We start from the raw sequence: 11,860 nt of genomic DNA, 5'->3' as shown, positions 1-11,860 counted from the left end.
GCAGCCCTGTTATTCTCATCAGGAGAGATTAGTAGACACTGTGTGGCCCCTACTCCAGTGTACACAAACCTCTCTGTGGAACTAGCACCTTCAAACAACAGAAAATCACACACATTAGTAACCACATAAACCTGTGATTTTAATCAATAGAACACACACAGAAAAAAAACACTCCTTCGAGCAATGCTTCTACACCCCCTGAAACCAGAGGGACAAAATCCATACTGTTGTACATTTATAGAAACGATTTCCCTGTCTCACTGAGTATGCCTTGGCAGCGTTCCTCCTCAATGCGGCGTCTCTACATTTGGATCGCTGCCTGTCTCAGCAGATCTCCCATGAGGCCTAGCAACTGCCGCCGGGCATTATAAGCTTGTCTCTCACATTTGTTGGGAGCATGATATGGGGTGTGAGCTACTTGTTGGTCCTGGTGAGGGAAGAATGGGTGTGGTGAGCGAACTGTAATTGGCTTAGGTAATAAATTAGATCTTTTTTTATAAGTTTAATTACACTAACGGGTAATTTTTACTTTGTAGAAACCATATTTTATATGTACATTAATTCTCATTGACAAAGTCAACATACTGTTACCCTACATAGTTGGTTTAGTGTTTTTTCAAAATCTCTAAACCAAGACCATAATTTCTGACTGTAACTCTTTCTAGAGTTACATTTACCAAACTTAGTGTGATATGTCTTTTCTAACTGATCGGAATTATGGTTTTCCCGTAACTTTTCCTTCTTTCTTTCTTTCTCTTTCTTTCCTTCCATCCATCCATCCACCCACCATCCATCCATCCTTATTTCCTTCACCCTATTTATCTTCAGCATTTACTTTAAAGGTACACTACAGAATTCTGGGCTCTCTTTTGACATCTGTGGTTAAAACATAAAATTACAAGTTACTCGAGGCAAACTTTGTTTTGCTTTGTTTTTCTGTGATCACCATATCACAGTGAATCTGACAAGCTACACCAAGAGTCACTGATAATAATAAGAAATTACTACGAGATGTAAAGATATAAAAAAATATTTTGCCTGAGCAAGTAAGTAGCATATTTGCCAGCGGACCTTCTTTTCTTTGTTTATGGACATGACATAAACATGCAAGGATGAATGATGGAAGCATAAAATTTCCTGCCAAATCAAACGTGACATCTCTGAATGTGAAATCATTGACTAGCAGGTTTACCCTAGTGAATTAGAGTAAGGCATGAATGTTTTTTTATGTACTGACACCGATTTTTTTATGTACTGGCTCAGTCATAGTATTCTGTTAATTTTTAGTGCACAATCAAAGGAGAAGTCCTCCGTAGTCCACCTCTTGTCACAGCTCCGGTGAGTTTGTCGGTTTGTTTCGTATGTTTTGTCATTTTCTCTCCCTCATGTCTCACAGGCACGGCCGGCATGCATGATCGGCATTTCCATGGGAACATTGATTGTTCCCGGGGGAACGCTGATCATGCTACTGATTAGCGTGCCAAGCAGCACCTGTTCTCCTCTAATTCACTCCCTTCTTAAACCTGTCGTGTTCTCAGTATCTTTGCTAGATTGTTGTTTGATGTTGAGTACTAATCTCACTCTCTCCGCCTCGTTAGTTCTGTCTCGTGTATCTGTTGGTTTGGCTATCCGAGTCGATCAACGTCTGACCCTACGCCATCACCACCGTTGACGTTGCTTTCCACCTACCCTGGTGGCTGATCCTCCTACCCGTTATGCCTCTCCAGCCAACTCGCCAGTATCATGGCCCAACACTGAGCATATGCAAGTCGCTAGAACTCAAATCTCACACAGGGAGAAACAGAGACACCTCGTTAATTGACTGTGTTTTTACTGTGCTGCTTCTGATCATCTCTCTGCTTCCTGTCTGTTAAAAGACATCACTCGTCGGTAGGAGAGGGGTTACTGGCGAGCGCAACACCTCTGGACAAAACCCCTGTACTTCAGACACTTCTCCCGGCCCGGCTGCAGTACGGATCTGCCTGTCACACGGTTTCCACCTTGGTTGATTCTGGAGCTGAAGGGAACTTTATGGATTTTGAATTGGCTTCTAAGTGGCAAATCCTATGGTCCAGTTGGAAAGACCCATCACCGCCAACACACCCTAAGTGGCACGTCGCTGTCCATCATCACTCAATCCACAAAGCCGGTCACCTTCATCTCTGGGAATCATATGGAGCAGTTGTCCTTCTACCTTATCCATTCTTCATCGGCACCGGTAGTGTTGGGGCATCCTTGGTTGGTAACGCACAACCCACACATAGATTGGTCAACCAACACTGTTCTTGCTTGGAGTCCTTATTGTTTGTTGCACTGTTTTAACTCTGCTGTTTCCAGTCTTGTGTTTCATTGCAGGATGAAACTGCAGACTTATCCAGAGTACCACTGACATACCATGACTTGAGGGCGGTGTTCAGTCAGTCCTGTGGAGAAGGATGGCTCGCTTAGACCCTGTATAGATTATCGGGGGCTGAATGATATTACAGTGAAGAATCGCTATCCTTTACAGTTGATGTCCTCACCCTTCAAATTCTTGCAGGGAGCATCTGTCTTTATAAAGTTGGATTTACGCAATGCTTATCACCTTGTCCGGATTAGAAAGGGGGATGAGGCTGCTTTTAACACCCATAGGGGGCACTGTGAATATTTGGTTATGCCTTTCGGATTGGTCAACGCCCCTGCCATCTTCCAGGGGCTCGTGAATGACGTGATTAGACACATGGTCAATCGTTTTGTGTTTGTCTATCTTGATGATATTCTGATCTTCTCCCAGAATATCCAAGACCATGTGCAGCATGTCAGGCAAGTGCTTCAGTGACTGTTAGAGAATTGGCTGTTCGCCAAGGCAGAAAAGTGCGCTTTTCATGCACAGTCGATTCCGTTCCTGGGGTTCATCGTTTCATCCAAGGGAGTGCGCATGGACCCAACTAAGGTTAAAGCCATCTCCGATTGGCCAACCCCAGATTCTCGCAAGGCATTGCAGAGGTTTCTGAGTTTGCTAATTTTTATCAGAGGTTTATAAGGAACTACAGTCAGATCACTGCACATCTGATGGACCTCACCTCCATACGCACTGACTTTTATTGTTGGCCCTCACGAGCTGAGGCCACATTTTCTAAATTAAAGGAGCAGTTTTCTACCGTACCCATCCTCGTTACTTCCGATCCTGCAAGTCAGTTTGTTGTGGAGGTGGATGCATCTGAGGTTGGTGTCAGAGCATTCTTGTCGCAGCTTTCCCCCTTGGATGGAAAGAAGCATCCGTGTGCTATTTTCGCACCACTTAACACCAGCTGAATGGAATTACAACATCAGCAACCAAGAATTATTGGCTGTCCGGTTGGCCTTGGGCGAGTGCCGTCATTGGTTAAAGGGTTCGGGGATACCTTTCGTGGTCTGGACAGATCATAAGAACCTAGAGTATATTCGCAGCGCCAAACGCTTCAACTCTAGACAGGCTCACTGGGCACTATTTTTCACGCATTTCAACTTCGTGCTGTCTTATCACCCGGGCTCTAAAAACATCAAGCCCAAATCCCTATCTCTATAGTTTGAGGTCGAGACCTCCACTGCCCCACCGGATACTATTGTACCCACCACTCGCATGGTGGGCATGATATCCTGAGAGGTGGAGGTTAAAGTCTGTGCGGCGCTACTAAACACCGCGCCCCCTACCACGTGCCCAGCAGGCCAGTTATTTGTTCCGTGATCTGCCCTGACGCACGTCCTACAGTGGGGTCACTCATCCAACGTCGCTTGTCATCCAGGGGCAACTCGCACTCAGACGCTACGTCGATTCGTAGCTGCTTGCCACATTTGTGCGACTAATAAGACATCCTGTGAACCCCCAGATGGGCTCCTCCAACTGCTGCCTGTCCTTTCAAAACCCTGGTCGCACATAACCATGGATTTCATAACTGGTCTCCCCCCCTCCCATGGCAACATAGTCGTTTTGACTGTAGTGGACCGGTTCTTGAAGGCGGCTCATTTTATTCCCCTCCCCAAATTACCTTGAGTGAGGAAGACAGCAGTAGCAGTCAATAACCACGTCTTACACATCCATGGCCTCCCGGTCTATGTCATTCCTGACAGAGATCACAATTTTTATCATGTTTTTGGGAAGAATTCTGTTGACAGGTGGGGGCTACGGTGAGTTTGTCCTCTGGGTTTCATCCCCAGACAAATGGACAAGCTGATCAGGTGAATCAGGAGCTGGAAAAGGCCCTGCGCTGTGTGGCCTCATGTAATCCGTCTTCTTGGAGTGATCATTTAGTCTGGGTGCAGTCTCGGTTAACAGCCCCTCTGCTCCTTGCACAAGAACCCGATGTACAAGTTCCGTCCGCCCACGTCTTTATGCAGAGGTGCCGACGCACCTGGAAAGCCGCAAGAGAAACCCGCATATGGACTGGCGCTCGCATTAATAGGTCGGCAGACTGGCACCGGGCTAAGGCCCCTGCTTATGCGTGTGGGCAGAAGGTTTGGCTGTCCTCTAAGGACATCCCGCTCCGACTCCTCTCATGTAAACCGAGTCCCAAGTTTATCGGGCCATTTCCTATCACCAAGGTTATTAGTCTAGTGGTGGTCCATCTCAAACTACCTCCTTACCTTAAACGTATTCACCCCGTTTTCCACATCTCCAAAATCAAACCTGTTTTAGGTTCTGAATTGCACCCAGCCACACCCATCCCACCTTCTCTGTATCTTGTTGATGGCTCTCCGGTGTACATGACCAGGAGACTGATCGACGTCAGGTGGAGGAGCAGAGGGTTCCAATACCTGGTTGACTGGGAGGGTTATAGACCTGAGGAGGGATGTTTGGTCCCGGCTCGGGACATCCTGGACCACGCCCTCATAGATCAGTTTCACCTCCGGCAAGGTAATTGTGCCGGGGACACCTGAAGGTGTCCCTGGGGGGTACTGTCACCCTCTGGTGAGTTTGTCGGTTTGTTTTGTATGTTTTGTCATTTTCTCTCCCTCATGTCTCACAGGTGCGGCCAGCATGTATGATCAGCGTTTCCATGGGAATATTGATTGTTCCTGGGGGAACGCTGATCATGCCAGTGATTAGCGTGCCGAGCAACACCTGTTTTCCTCTAATTCACTCCCTTCTTAAGCTTGTCGTGTTCTCAGTATCTTTGCTAGATTGTTGTTTGATGTTGAGTATTAATCTCACTCTCTCTGCCTAGTTGGTCCTTTCTCATGTATCTGATGGTGCCCGCATGTCGGATGTGTGGTTGCCTTCCAGTATTGCTGCGTGTCAGCTGGTCTTCCACGGAGGATACCTCGTCTCTGCCCGCGTGTCAGGAGTTAAGTCCGCTCATCTCTGCTGGCCATTGTTCTGCATCTCACTAAACTTCAACGGAGGATTCTATGAATCTGTTCCTGACTTCCACAATGCACACACTCATCCTACGAACACACTCTTCACGGATTGCCCCTTGCACGACTACGACAAGCACGCCATTGTAGATCGCTTCCCGCTGCTGCAGCTGGTGTCGGGATTTTCTACATTCCTCAACCCAGTGACTGCTCATTATTACTGTTAATAAATCCTTTGAACTGTTCCTCTGCTCTTGGGTCTGTTTGTCTCGCTATTGTTCATTACACCTCTTAGTATTATATGTGCTTTGGCACGATTTTAAATGCTGACAATCACACCAGTAAAGCTTTGCTGAATCTGGCTCTATATGAACTCACGATGAAAGCTGCACCTGTTGGAATGTGTAGTGCACATAATCCACAACAGTTCCCACAGCACACCTGTGTCCCTCGCCCATCACGACAGGCTGGAAGATGTTAGCGCCAGCTTTGATCAACTTCTCAAGCTGAATGAACCAAAATGTAATCAAAGAGAGCACAATGATTAGGAATAACTACATACAACTGACATTCAACATACTGTACATTGATTTATTTTTCTGTATTTCCTTGACTGACATGCCTCTAAAGCATTTAATTTTTAACTATAAATTAGTCAGAAAGTGTAAAGAAACATTCTTAATCAGTATTTATGTATCTAAACATCCTTAAAACAAGAACTGTTTACATAGAATACATATTAAATCGATTCTATTTTTCTAGCCCAATTGTTTTTCCTTGTTTTAAGTATAAACCTAAAAAAAATATATTGTTAGATTTATGCTTAAAACTATTTGCTGATGGTGTAAAAGTAAATCTTAATATCTACATAAATTGCACAATTTTGCTTCTCAGGTAAATTTACATTGTTAAAGGATGGTTAGATATTTGTACTTGAAAACAGGACAAAATACAGATTTTCTTTTTTTTTTTTTTTTTTTTTGCAGGGGCTCACCAGCTTGACTTTATTGCGTGGATGCAGCCCGCAGACATGTGCCCTATGTTTGCAAGGGCACAGAGGGCACTGCCTATGCAACAAGTGACCAGGAGATTAGGATCTGCTCCCCTGGGCAGCAGTTCATCCACAGCCTGGGAAAAGAGTGTTAATACACATTGCTTGTCAATGCTGATAAAAGTTTGGAGACCCACAAAAATAATTACAATGTGGTTCTCGCTTTTATCCTTCAGTAATGACTTTACATATATATTAATAGTGCATCTTTGATTATGCATGTATTTGAGGGTGATTTCCTGGAAAAGCTGCAATCTACAAATGATTCAGGAGGAAGAACTGTCCAAATACTGTTCACATACAAGGTCATTACCACTAGCAATGGCCAGAGATGGGTGAATGGCCACTCCACACATGGTTAGTACTTGTTTTGTGAGAAAGGAGAAGGGCCACCACATCTCTAACATTCTGGGGGTAAAATTCAGTAGCAAACAAACCTTTAATTACTATTATTGTACACACTGATCTTTCATTATTGCATTTAGCAAAATGTACATTTATTTAATATTCTAATACTTCAATATGTTTTTATATAATGACCTTGATCCTAAAGACAACATCAAATCAAATTTGAAATTTGACCTGGTCTTGTTGTGTTTGATTAATCAGACCATGTTATTTTGAAGGGACATATTTGTTTGTTTTCATAATCTTTCATCAAAATGTAATTCTCTCCAGTTCTGAAACAGCTTTTCTGTTCTGTAGAGAATGTGGGTTGAGAAAACAAACATCTGCCAGCAGTGTCAAAATGACCGTTTCCATTAAGGGGCCAAATTTGCCCGCTGGATTTGATTTTTAATGCCGTTTTGTAACCTTTACGAGGGCACAACTATTCTAATCATATGAAAAAAAAATTAAAAAAATCAAATCCTTCAATGTAATAATCTATTTATTAACATAAATTCTCTATCTTAATAAATATATCTTATGTTTCATTCAATAACATGCATACCTAGGCCTAGAGTAGAATATTAAGAAATATATCTGATGTTACAAATAAAACAAAAATACATTTTTGCCTCCACATTTTGAATTTCAGGGGCATTTTTGGTGGCATTTTTGCCCCAAGCCCTCATTAATTTCAGACCTTGCTAACCCGTTATATCCTACTTTTCTGAATACAATAAAATCCCAATGGATAGAATGAAGTCCATTCCTACATATTTTCTGGATATTCCATTACACTCTGAAATGTGTTGCTTTACCAAAACGTTAAATGCACTATAGATGCTGTTTTTGTTCCTTAAAGTAGCAGTCAAAATAAAAGCTATTGAGACTTTTTTACCTTCTGCTGAAAACATGCAACTTCATGTAGTTACAGCATTCTTACAGATAGTGTATAATCACTATCTCTTTGGCAGGCGACATGCAGTGGAGTCCTCCTGCCTTACCGTGCAAGCTCGACAGGGGTGCCACTGAACTTAGCTGGGGGTCCAGAGGCCATGAAATGTTTATTCTCAAATGTCTGGAGCTCAAACATGTTCTGAGGGTTTATATGTCTGATAAGAGATATACAAAAAAATTTGTGGTGCAATATATTTTTATAAATGTTGTGTTATTGCATATACAGCATCGATTTATTGCTGATACTACATATGCAAGAATATGTATTGTGTAATTTGCATGTCACCATAAACAAGAAAACATCATAAAACAACAGAAATTGTTACTCCATGCAAAAAAAAAAAACAAAAAAAAAACAAACAGTAGGTTGAAGATTATAGGGTAACTTTTACATTAACTCTGGTGTAATGCAATCTAAATTCACAAAGTAAGCCAAAAGAAACTCTGACATTATCAAGCTCATAAACTTCATCAGCATCCTCGGCTTTGACATCAGGGTCTGCCAGGGCATGAAGAAGGAGTTCTGTGATTTCAGGACCCTCTGCTCCTGGTAATCCTGCTGCAATTTGAAGGGGGTAAAGGCCCTTTTGCTGTCACAGAAGGAAGAGATAACTACTTTAATACAACAGCCATAATCTAATAATAAATACTTGATTTTTTTGTAATCTGATTACACAATCCATATTCGATGTAGTCCATTACTACCCAACACTGCAAATCATTTACAACTCAAATTCCCTTATGGAAATGCGAATAAAACTTCAAAGGGAGTTGAAAGACTTGGAGGTAGAGGTATGTCTGTGCGAGCCCCACACTCCAGTAGGCAGAGAACCCCCTCGACATGGGCAGCTTTGATAGCCAGGAAGATGATGGGCATTGGAACGGTGGAGCCATTTTATTAAAATAGTTTTCTAGTTTTATTTACAATCAATTTATTCATAATATGTTCAATGTTAAGTATGTGTTGTATTTAGTATTTTCACTTTTAAATCTGTTTATGCACAATTTTATGTTGACAACCTTATTATTTAATGTTACCCTAATTAAATCTCTATTGTTTTTGTGCCAGATAAATAAAGCTACTGTTCTGATTGCAGAATTAAATCATGATTATCATTTTCTTCAATCAATGCAGTTAGCAACTTTTTGTAAGCAGTTTGTAGTGTAGCTAATTAATTTTTAAAAGGGTAGCTCGGCTGTAGTTTCGTTGCTTTAAGTTGGGAAGTAACAGTTTCAAAATAGTTTCCCTAACACTGACTTTAACAACCAAGATGTGAAGCAGTTCTCAGCTATTATTGGGTAGTAAAGGGCATTGCACACAGCAAGAGCAGACATGCCTTCATCATTTACCTTATTAACATCAGCCCCACTGTTCAATAACAAGTGGATGATGTCATCATGGCAATTAACCTGCATAGTTTGAAACACAATGCACACATGAAAGTTATTTTGTTGTATGTGTTCATTGCTATTCAAGATCTCATATCTTCAGTTTTCCATTAGCCCAACATTCCTATGTAGCTGTGAACAAGAAATACCAATGCTGCCACCTGCTGGCAAATATCGTTTATAATTCAGTATTAACAGGAGAACAAATATTTTAAGAAGGGCAAATGCGAGTTCTGCCAAAGTATCTATCTATCTATCTATCTATCTATCTATCATATATATATATATATATATATATATATATATATATATATATATATATATATATAAATATAAAATGAAATATATTTTAAATTAAAGAACATATATGTTACATTAATTGAAAGCTATGTAAATTACTGTCACAATGGCATGCAGTAGCATCATTAATTGCCAACAAAACAAAAAGCAAATAGTCAATCACTATATACCGTGGCTGCCATGAGTGCTGTATGTCTGCGTGTGTCACTCATGTCAGGATGGACTTTTCCATCTCTGAAGATTTGAAAAACGTTCTTGCAGTCACCATGTGAAGCCACTTTGATCAGCTTCTCTGAGTTCAGTTCAGGTGTACCTTTGGGTCCAAATTGACTTCTGTTCATATTAAGGACTGCAGCAACATCCCAGCCTATTGTCTCTCTCTCAAATCTGTTGTCAAAAAAGGAGTAAATTATAAACAGTAGACAAACAATAAGTTTAGGATCAGATGGACGGATTACAGCAATTAGAAGCAACTACCTCCATCATTCCTACCTGTGTCTTCGAACATTGCATTCATGCGCTGCTGTAGAGTCAAGGTTGTGGATGGTGACTGCTCCTCTACGTTGATGTCACTCATACCGAAAAGTGCAAGTCCAGTTCCTGGCGTAGACGCTTGGGGACAGGCAGGTGGTCTGAATCTGTAGAATAGTTCTCAATGTCTGGAGGCAAGATAAAGCATTCTTTGTCCTCTGACATCTCTTGATTGGAGACAAGCGAACAGTCCAGAACCGAGATCATCTCATCATCCATTGCTGAGTCTACGGAAAAAAGTTGAAGTTGGTTCAGAACGTGTTTCTTGAGCAGTCTGCCCATGTGTTCTGAGAAGGCCCTAGGAGTAAAGCCGCTCTCCAGTGTGGTGCAAAGTCATAGTAGCCTCTCTCTGTGCCAAAGGCCCACATCCTGTCGCCCATCAGGGTGTCATAACTCCAGGCCCAAAGCGTTCATCAATCAGCATGATACAAACCCTGTATAGATGGGTGGAAGCGATGTCTTTTTGAAAATCCATTATGTAAACGACTAATATGCCACAAATAAACTCAAACAAACATGTTGATGAACTGTAGAGAAATGCCATCCCCTGATAACACACATACATCACACAGACGTCTATTTGATGTGTGTTTACATCTGAGAGATGTATTTTTACGTAGTTTGCTCATCTGCAATACATCTATAAGATGTTTCCTCTTGGATTCAGCAGATATCTTTGAGATGTTAATGATTTAGAATGTTTGTAAATTCGGTATTTTTAAGATGTTTAGCAGATGTTAATTAGATTGGGATTCTTTCCAGATGAAAAGATCTAAAACAGACATCTTGGAGACGTACGTGTGCCATCTGGGATCCTCATGACTGTGAATAATGTCTATATCCCTGATAGCACACGTACATCATCAAGACATCTATTTGATGTGTGTGTTTACATTTAGAAGACATATTTTTGTTGTTGTTTGCTCATCTGTAATACGTCTATAAGACATATTGGATGTCAATAAGACATTCAGCAGATGTCTTTGAGACGTTTATGGTTTTGAATGTTTGTAAATCTGATTTGATCTGAAACAGACATCTCGGAGACGTACGTGTGCTACCTGGGTCTTATCCCACCTTGAATGTTGATTCTTTTGGAAAATCCTGAACTCCATATCCATCTTTACAGTTCAAATAAAACTTTCCTATGAAGTTGGCTCCACTCGGCCAGGAATAAATGCCTTTTCCGTGTCGATTATGCTTGAAAAATGAACCTTTATAGAACTGAATAAAAATACTTCAGGGTTAAAATGTAAGCACTCTGTGATGTTTACTTTTGAATCCCATTGTTTAAAAATCTCAAATCAACCTAATCTTTATCTTAGAACCACCAGACCATTATTTTTTGGTATCCAATTGCATGTAAGTGAAACCTCTCCATTTGCCCATGTGAAGACTCCTGTGCCATGTTTCAGGTTATTTTTTAATTCTCCTTCATATTTAGACCCATCTGGCCATTTCTGGATCCCATGTCCATTTCTTTTGGGCAAATTTTTCTTGCCCCACATTAGAAATTGCACGTCATAAATGTTCGTTTTCGAGTAAAATGCTTCACGTCATTCGCAAGAATAATTGTCGTTTAAAGAATTAGAATTATACGCCCCTTCCACTAAGAGATTGCTGATACTCCAGATGGTATATTTACAATATAATTACATGACAAAGGCTGGTGCCCGCTTTAAATGAAACACGTGTCGTTTTGGGTTCGTTTTTGTTTAGGACCTGATGGTTAAAGCGCCGCGTATGGCGACCGGGACGTCCCAGGGGGCTCTCACACACATTATTGTACGTCTTAGTATCTATTTAAGTAAATTATTATATAATGTTGTTACCCATTTGTTGGCTTATTTGACAGCTGTCAGACATGAAATGTAGCGTGAGCAGAAAGCGCGTCCTCAAGCGTGTGCACTTCAGCACGCGACACAGTGT

The 11,860-nt window shown here is 41.4% G+C and overlaps 1 pseudogene; it reads right to left on the bottom strand.

The window, feature by feature from the left end:
- Positions 1 to 301: 301 nt before the first annotated feature.
- On the bottom strand, positions 302 to 11,439 carry LOC127438906 (ankyrin repeat and MYND domain-containing protein 1-like; annotated as a pseudogene).
- Between the last annotated feature and the right edge of the window lie 421 nt (positions 11,440 to 11,860).

Source organism: Myxocyprinus asiaticus, chromosome 50 (genome assembly GCF_019703515.2).
Source record: "Myxocyprinus asiaticus isolate MX2 ecotype Aquarium Trade chromosome 50, UBuf_Myxa_2, whole genome shotgun sequence".
NCBI classification, from domain to species: Eukaryota; Metazoa; Chordata; class Actinopteri; order Cypriniformes; family Catostomidae; genus Myxocyprinus; species Myxocyprinus asiaticus.
The sequence above is the reverse complement of the archived record's forward strand: the minus strand, read 5'-3'. Positions and strand labels throughout refer to the sequence as shown.